General features: G+C 42.1%; 1 long non-coding RNA gene across 1 annotated transcript; it reads right to left on the bottom strand.

The window, feature by feature from the left end:
• Positions 1-4,635: 4,635 nt before the first annotated feature.
• On the bottom strand, positions 4,636-6,374 carry LOC147653124 (uncharacterized). Its single transcript, XR_015286836.1, has 2 exons — positions 6,134-6,374; positions 4,636-4,866 (listed from the first exon to the last, which is right to left on the bottom strand). It is a non-coding gene; the product is annotated as an uncharacterized LOC147653124 (long non-coding RNA).
• Between the last annotated feature and the right edge of the window lie 772 nt (positions 6,375-7,146).

The following is a 7,146-nucleotide window of genomic DNA, read 5'->3' as shown; positions in this document are numbered from 1 at the left end:
GTTCGGGGTTGATTCCTTCTTCCCTTCCACCTCAAATAGAAGTGTTTTTATTGTGGGTGTGGGGTTGTTCTTGTGGTTTTGGCTCATCTAGTAACATAATTAAAAGTCAAACAATCAGAAAAACATTATTTGAAACCTAAAGCACATCAATTATTTAAGCTCCACCACTGTCAAGAAAAAAAAAAATAATAAAAGTGCATTTTGTTTGCTAAAACGTATAAATAGCAAAAGGTCTTGGTAGTTGTCAGGCTGGCTTTGTGGATTTGTCACCCAGCACCCCTGTCTGCACAGAACTGTAAAAAAATACCTCAAGTCTGTGAAGTGGCCTCTTGCACACTGGGTGAGAACCATTTTTGGGACCACACCCTTGGCAAGAGGTTGCAGTCCTGGCTTGAGGCTGGGATCACAACAGTGGTTGTTCAGAAGGCGGCAGATAACAAGTGAGATCCTGCTTTTCTTTCTGTCCCAATTTGCCAAAAAATATCCTCCTCCTCAGCCTTGTGGGAAAAATAGCTTCTCATCCCACTAAAATGATCACTGGGCAAAGATCACCGCATTTTACTGCCTTTCTTTAAAATTGACTGACAGGTTGAATGTTGCTAGGATGTCTTGAGCAGCCTCTTTATGCAGATATAATAACAAAGATTATGGCATACAAAAGAGGGACTACATGAGGGAAATGGCATTGCTTAATTCCCAAACAGAAACCGGTCATTAGATCCCATGAAAGAATGGATAGTATTAGGATTCAGTTGAGACCTAGCACACTTGAAAAGACACTCATTTTTTCTAGTTCAACTACCACATACCACATTTCAAAGGATCCCGCTATTGTGGTTACTTTTTGCATGCAAACCTTTTCTGATGTTGACCCAGGTGTCATCTTTACATGGAAGAAGTTCTCCTGTGGGACTGCCTATGAAGTCATAAGTTTGTGCAGCCAGGTTAAATAGCCACAGAACTGCTTCTGAGCACTCCTTTTTCCTGACCATCCTCCAAAGATATCCATCTCATTTCCACATCACTGGTGGTGGGAATATAGTCCTGGACTGGGGAATGAAGGCTCACCTGGAGGGCCTGAGGGTCATCCCTGCCTCAAGGGTGTCTAGGCCTGGGAATAAACCCTTACAGCTCCCTTCACACTTTCCCACCCTGACACTTTTTGTCTCTTTTAATTTCTTTTTCCAGCTGCTCATCTCAGTGCTACATTTCAGTTTTCTGTTGGGTGCAGACATCTGGTGGTCGAGCTGGTGATGGCAGCTGAACAAGGGAAGCCAAACAAGAGAGAGGTGCAGGGTCTTTGGTTCTTACTCTTTGGCTGGCCCAGTAATAGGAAAAACTAATTCTGCTATGCAGCAAGGATTTATTTTCAGTTTTGTTCCACTTCTACCTTGTCACTCATTTTCTCCCCCCATCAAGCCTCAGGGACCTGCTGCACCTGGGTGTTTAGAAGAAAGGGCAGACTGTGCCCAACAGATTGCAAGTCACTTCTGCAATGCAAATGTGCTCAGAGTAGGAGAGGAGACTCCTCCAGCAGTGCAAGTGACACCTCCCCAGGCAGTGTCTGCCACACAGATGCCCCACAGTGCAAAGAATGGCTTCAGTCAGTCCTGCCAGCTGCAGATAACTGGACCTCATTCCTCCCTGAGACAGCCAGGAGCAGTTGGAAACAAGAATATTTCCAGACAACGTGTGTGGTCCTTCTTGGAGCACTTCCATCTCCCTGCAGTCTCCGGCCTCTCTTGTTCTGGGGTATATTTTGTGTATGCTTTGGCTCCGTAGTGCAAGAAGGGAATGGAGCCACATATCACTTTGTTTTAGTACATGCTGAAGAAGTGCTTATGCAAGACACAGATCCTTCAGCATATGACACACCTGGAAGGGTATTCAAGCTCTCCCACTGAGGTACTGTGCAGTAAGACACGTATGGAGAGTATTCTATAAGTCGAAAGAAATATGTAGGGTCAGGGACTACTCCATACTCTGTCTGCTAAAGGTGGGATCAACCCTAATTTCATTTTTGACAAAGTGCAGCAAAGAGTGAGATCTCTTCACATGAGAGGACATGAACAAAGTGCTAGAGGTGCCTGGTTCTTTCCAGTGTCTTAAACTACATGTGCAACACCTTGGCTTGTAGGTGTGACATCAGGTGAATCTCTCAGTGTACAAAGCTCTGCTGCCCAAAGAGCCCAAGGCAAATGTAACTTGACACAAAAGACTGATCTCAAGAATGGGCAGATACTCCTTACCTCTGGCTCTGGTCCATCTGTATCTCTGTTCAGTGTTTCTTCAAAACTTAATGCGTTTCCAAGACAAGCAATTCCCTCAGCTTCAGACAACTGTTTTAAGGCCATTTTGCTTTCAAGTGTTTGTGGCTGGAAAAGCAGGAGCCAGCTTGCTGCCATGAGCCTACCCACATTGCATAATCTGTTCTACAAGGAAGTAAATTACAAATTGTAAACTAGATGACTCGTCTGCTTATAGGAGGTTGTGGAAGCAATGTGATATCAAACTGATAAATGAATGGACTGAGAAAATCAGCAAGAATGTAACTGAAATCAACAAGTAAGAGACAGCACTTAGAACTAATATTTTTGCATTTGACCGGTGATTGGGAGAAATGGGAGAGGGAGAATAAACTTATACAAAACCACTTAAATATGCTTATTAGGTTAATTCCCAAAGTACTAGAGTATTTGTTTGCAAAAATTATACATGTGTGTGATGGCAGGCTTGTTGCCTTTTTCTTTACAAAAACCTAGAGGTCTTTTTAGGGTTTGCACCTCCCCCTACACAGTTAAGAGGAAAAAAAGGAATTAAAGGGAAAGTTTGTGTTGAATCATATACCACACATGGCAATCCCAAGAGAAACATTCAATGAGTGCAGTCTTGACTCAGTAGGATGTTAAATTACTGGGAGAAAACTCTGATCATGCTCTTAATGCTTTTCTTTTTTTCATTCTACATTTTACTTTGTCCCCATCTCAAAATACCTGAATACTTTTCAGTTAGACATTAAGCAAGATAACATCTGTGCTGAATCTCATTTCCTTTACTCCAAATAAACCAGCTTTCCAGGTGGTTCACAACAGGATGCAGTGCCCTACCTGAATTGCTGCTTGCCTTTAGCTTGATTTCAATTACAAGCTATTCCAAGGAAAAAGCTGAGAGAAGTGAGGTTGTGTAGGAAATACGCCTCATTAAAATTCATTATGATGCTTAATTCTCATTGGCTTCACACCACATGTTGGCAGAAGTTGAAGACTAAGGAGATAATGCAGTTGCTGGCTTCTGAGTATGGTCACAGTCTAAACTCATTTTTTCTTGGGAACCTTCATTCACATTTCCTCATCCCATCCCACCCGGATCTCTGGATTTGTTTCATTTGTATCACAAGAGGGCACCCCGCATCAGACTAAAGTTTCTTTCCCATCCATATCTTGAAAGGCAGAAGCTGAAAGCAGGAAAGTTCATGGACTGAAATGGGCTTGCAGGGAGAGGGGCACTGAAGGAACAGGCATCAGGGAACAGCCAGTTGCACCTGCAATGCCAGTGTCCTCTCCTTGGGTGGGAGGGGTAAACACTCACTCTCCTCCCACTAGGAAGGAGAGGGTCTCTGCAATTTTTTAAACTCAATTCAGAAGTAGCAGACTACAGATAAGGGATTCAAACAGAACAAGCACGTAACACTTAACTGAAAACACTCTCTCAGTCATGCTGGAGATAACTGAAGTGCCTTCTTCACCTCTTTTTACTGAAAACGTGCTAACCACTGATACAGCAACTGATACTCTTCACATGACATTGTGTAACTATGACTTCCCATGGCAGTTAATAAAAAGGAAGCTTTCTTATTTGACAAGGAAAGTAGCATTTAAATAATCCAATCAAGTATGCTAACATTATATGAAATGAAATTTGTATGGACAAATATATGGATTTAAATACCCACTTAATTTCTAAAGGTGAAGAATGTTTCTTAAGTATAACAAGCACCTGATGGCACATCACCAATAGTTGTACTGTGTCCTGAAAAACCTGTATTATGAAAGCAACCATCTGGGATGAATCTGAATTTGATTTTGTGTGAGGAAAGGAAAATTCTATCTGTTAAAAAGCTAACATTATGATTTACTGTTCTCATACACTTACCTTTTCCTTGAAACTTAATCTACTAATGACATACTCTGTGAATATTGCTCCAGAACATATTTTCATTAATCTTTTGTGAAAAACATCTCAACATGTATCGTGGCTTTAAGTTCTTACTAAACCTGTTGAAATAGAAATTCACAGATCCTTAATGCTCAGCTCTCCATATTCAGGTTGGATCTTGAAATGAGACCTGTTCTCTGTGAGGTTGCTTGAGAGTAAGTAATGTAAAAAAGTGTAAACACTTTTTTATGGGGGGCAAACAGCCTCTGAATTCTGCTGGTTATCAAATTGAGTCACACAGGGATCAAGGAGCATCACCTGCTGCTTCCTCTAGGCCTGATCCTGAACTGCCAAACAGAAAGAAGTACCAAAAAGAGTTGTATGTTTGCTGAAACAGAAATTAAGGAGAAATAGTAATGTTCTTCATTGTTAGCATAAGAATACATTGTTACCTTAGCAACAGCAGTAGGAAGAAACACATTATAAGTTGCCAATTCGTGTTTTACTTCATGTTTCACATGCTATTTTCTAAACCTTTCTGACTAATGGCTCAAATTTTTTGTGAACTTTTGCTGTCATCTTACTAAGTCACTCTTGTTGGCATTGGATGTTATCTTCTCTTAAGCCGGGTAGCAGATACAGCACACCTCTGATTCCCTTTACAAGAGAATCACTATGTCATTCCTGAGTGGAGCTTCTTAGGCAGCAAACCTGAAATTCAACACATGCAAGTCAAACAAATTACTCAAACTTTTATTGCTTGCTCTTCCTTCTATCCAATACTGCAACTACAATTACGTGATATGCTTCAGGAGAGGGGTGCCAATTTATTTCTTACCAGATTCTCTTTTCTATTACTCCATAGATCCTCTTCTAACTTTCTTAATGGAAAAGCAGAATTCAACTACTCTGAACCACTTGGAGGAGGAAAGGACAAGGGAAACCCCAGCTCCTTCTGAAATAATTTTCTCCCAGCCTTAATTATTTCTGACTTCCTACGTATACCTTTCTCCCATGAAAAACAGTGAGGCATTCCATATGTAAATGCTAGTGAGATGTCGGACAATAAGGACTTGTTAATGCCAGGAATGTTATTTAATCTTTTGACCACTAGGCCAGACTTGGTGCTGAAACACCAACAGATATTTTGCTTGGTTTATTGTTCCCTGGAATACACTGGCTCCAGGTGCTGCTTTTCCCTGCAGCTGGAAGTCCACCTAAGAAAATTTTCCCCTTCCAACCTCTGGACTTCACAAGACTGGGGAGAAAAGCACTGCAAGAAATCAGATAATCTGGCCCCACAGAATCACTGGCACTCAGACTTCTTTGACTATATAAATAACTGATGAAAAACAGCTGCTTTATTCACAATATCTTTTGCATTTTTCTTCCTGAAAAGTAACCTTCATGAAAGGAGGACACTGTATTTAGCTGGCTTACAGTGAGATCTGCTTTTCGGTCACACTGTAGCTAAAAATTTCTAATGAAGGAGAAAGAAAAAATCATATTCCACAAGAGCTTTATGCAGCAGAGTGTAATGATGATGAAGTGCCAGTGGGTATCAAATTATGCCCTTGCTGGTACCAAACCCTCACTGAACTTCATCAGTTCTTTGAGTATGAAGTGTCAGCTTAACACATGCCTTCCCTTTAAGCAGGAAAAATCTGCTACTAAGATTGGACAGAGGAGCTGAGAGAAAAAGCAGACACTGGTGCACTACAAAACGATTATTCTTATTTTCCAGCAAAAATACTGCAGGAAGCCCACAAAGGAGCATACTACACACAACTTTTAAGGAAAGTCTCCCAGAATGACAGGGAATATTCTCTAGAGTAACAGAAGTATTGGAAAATGAATGACATTTTGCCTACTAGCCTATTTGCCAATTTTAGTGCTAGATCAAGTACCACTTTCAGCTCTGCCAAGAACATCTGTCTGGGAAGGCTGACAAAATACAACACAAATGCAAAATACCCACGTGGATGTAAAGGTTCCTTCTTGTTCTTTTAGACATGACAGCTGTAAATAGGCTCTTGAACAATTTTGCATCCATCTGACTGCTCTTTTTGTGATGACACCATGAAGATTTTTCCAAATAGGAGAGCAGGGAAATGGCTGGATGGTAAGGACAGGTATTGTTCTTGTGGGCTTAGCCAGACACCTGTAGACTCTTTTGAGCAAGCTGGTTCACATGGCTCTGTAAGAGGCAGTTTTTGTCCCTGCACCACAAGAAGAAAATGCACCACAAATAAATAAGTAATGTTTGAGCCATTTGTACAGGAGACGTTGCTGCCTCTGCCCCCATTAAGCACTGAGCATCTGCTAGCACTGAGCTGGGATTTTCAGTCCTGCCTGAACACTCAGCTTGTAGAGCTAATGAGATCTTGTAACTCCTCATTTCTGAGAGTCTGTGATGTTTCCTTTGGGAGCTGCTCGACCGTGGAAGAATCAGTCCTTTTCTCTCCCATTTGCTATGGACAGGTGTGAATGGCTCTTTCCACATCAGTGGTTCAACAGCCTGACATAGCTTGGGATGTTCAAAATGAAAGCCCAGCACGGTTTGGCTGCACCAAATGATGGAGCAGAGGACACAGATCATGGCAAGGCTCTAACATCAAACACTTAAGTTAAATAATGGCTGAAGGAGCAGCTCTGGCTTGCCAGAGGTTTGGGATTTGCATTCCCCTTTCAAGCACCAGGCATAAGCCGCGACAACAGGGGAAGGATGTAGAGGGGAGGATGGGAAAGACCTCACCTGATGAAATCTGGGAGGCAAGTCTGTGCACAGCAGAAGCAGTTTTCTCCTTTCCAAGAGCTGGCCCTCTTTCTCCTTTACCCCAAGCTCCATTGGATCCCCCCTCCCCCACTGTACAGGGAATGGGAAGGGAGGAGAGGAAACCTTCTCTGTCAGGGCTTGAGGCCCTGGCGCTGGTCCTTGTGGAGTGTGAAACTCTGGGACTTCCAGTACCTTGTACTATCAAACAGGCTGTA

Source organism: Cyanistes caeruleus, chromosome 5 (assembly GCF_971803275.1).
Source record: "Cyanistes caeruleus chromosome 5, bCyaCae1.hap1.1, whole genome shotgun sequence".
In the NCBI taxonomy this organism is placed as follows: domain Eukaryota; kingdom Metazoa; phylum Chordata; class Aves; order Passeriformes; family Paridae; genus Cyanistes; species Cyanistes caeruleus.
The sequence above is the reverse complement of the archived record's forward strand: the minus strand, read 5'-3'. Positions and strand labels throughout refer to the sequence as shown.